The sequence below is a fragment of the Cibotium barometz genome, chromosome 11 (assembly GCF_041138505.1).
Source record: "Cibotium barometz isolate CiBa-2024 chromosome 11, ASM4113850v1, whole genome shotgun sequence".
In the NCBI taxonomy this organism is placed as follows: domain Eukaryota; kingdom Viridiplantae; phylum Streptophyta; class Polypodiopsida; order Cyatheales; family Cibotiaceae; genus Cibotium; species Cibotium barometz.
The window spans coordinates 34,068,677-34,070,847 of record NC_141056.1 but is presented as its reverse complement, the minus strand read 5'-3'; positions in this window follow the sequence as shown (position 1 = coordinate 34,070,847).

The window sequence follows — 2,171 nt, the reverse complement described above, 5'->3', positions numbered from 1 at the left end:
CCTCTACACAAGAGAACATCCCTTGAGTGTGCCCCATGCCCCTATTGTATAGGAGGGCCCTCAAGTGACTCTTGACTCTCCATTTCCCATGTGTGACCCTTGGATGCATGACCCTAACCATAACCCTTAAGGTTAGTCCTAACCCATGCTCCACTAGAGCTTGTTCCCATGCTCCCATGCTCACAAGCCTAATGTGGGTTAGCCTCCTAGTATATACACATATAATGTGCACATATAACAGAATGTTACCAAAGCAGATGGAACCACAGAACAAGACCTACTGTCAGAGGAATTGATCCGGGAAGCCTTACAGTTACCACCACCAATAAAGATCCACTCTCACAAATTCGAGAAGATGCCTTTAACGTGATGCTGACCCTACCATTATTATGGGTATCTTCTAGGGGGACCTAGTACTAACTAATCCCAAAGATGTATTCTTCTATCCATTACACAATATTGTGCTCAACCTACATAGTTGGTGTCAAGTGCTATAAAATTCAGACATCTTGGACAATAGTGTCAATAAAATTGACCTGTTTGTACTAGATGATATTCCTATTACACCGGCCAATTACGAGGTTGTAGCTAGAAGTTATCAGTGGATAATCAGTCATGGTGGCTAGAAGTTTATAATATGCATCAACACTTAAACCTCTGTGAATCTACCCTCTACCATCCCTATGGAATTCTTAAACTGTATCGTTTTATATACATAAATAGGTAGAAGCTATGCTAACCCCACAGTTGTCTATAACTTTGATAAAATACGCATTAAATATCCTGATATATCTCCTGCGAAAGTCATAGACTTACAAGAGTTTATGAAGCTCAACAAACCCACTCACCCACCCCCTAGTTCCGGAGAGGGTAAAGAGGAAACACCAAGTTCATCCACTCTTCCAACTTATTTGGTGTTTTCCTCTGTAGCCAATAAATTACTAAATCCATACCCTAGTATTCCTCCTACTGACAAATCTCAGGCAGATTGTATTTTCTCCCATCTTCTTTCTCTTCCATTAGAATGTCCCACTAACACTCTCGCCCTCAAGGAGTTGCAGACACCCCACCTATCTCCACCACGGCCAACTCAAGAGGTTAGTCACACTCTACCACAAGATACTCTTGAGCCTTTTACTAATGATACTTTTCTTGAGTCTTTGTCTGCCACCACAGAATATAAAGGATTCATCAGAGCAGGGAATCCATTGTTGAAGCCAAAGTTAATGTTTAAGGTGTTAATGCAAATAACACCTTTTGAACCTACAAGGCCGATCCTGCCAAAAGCATGCTCTGATGTTACATCTATAACATAGCCTTATGTACCATACTCTCTCCGAGCACCAAAGCCGAAGTTAGAAGAATTATTGCCCTTAGCTAGAGAAGGCACCTTATGGTCAAATGTGGCAAGGCATAAAAAGCTGGCTAACCTGCACTTGGCAGATTTACTTGAAATCAAGATTGTAACATTCATGATCAGCTACTACTGCTTCCACAGGTGGAGAAAGGCACATCCAGTCCATACACGAGGAGGCTATACAACAATTGTCACAGAGGATGCCAACCCCAAAATTGAAGATTTTGGTATACAGCCAGCATGGCGACAGGAGTACTTGACAATTTTAGAATATAGTCACCAGTACATGTGTGCTCCGTCCACATAGAGAGTGGACCCATTAAATATGCCAGTGAAATGAAGATGGATACCATTGGTATTCCATGATGCCAAGCAGTGGGATTCACATATCTGCTACAACTTTCCTCTATTTTCGCTAGCAACATTTTTAGATATAGGACAACAAAGGAAGCAATTGTTGACATAAATACATACATGGCATCACATCCCTAATTTTGCTATTGTGGCCAGTGTCCGCTTTCTAAAGTTGATCATGGTCCTGTATTGACCAACCCAAAATATGATGGATATGATGCAAATCAACTACTATCTAACATGAACCGAGGCCCCACTGATAGAGGCATGACGTTATACTACCATCACCTTAAGTGTTTACCAACATACATGCATGTAACATTTGAAGATGTAGCACACCCATCTTCACTAATAATAAAGAAATGTCCATGTAATAGATGAATTTATGAGTTTTTATGGTATAAAAATCAATGCCTTTATTAAATGAGCCATTTCTTCTTAGAATCTTCAAAATCCGAGT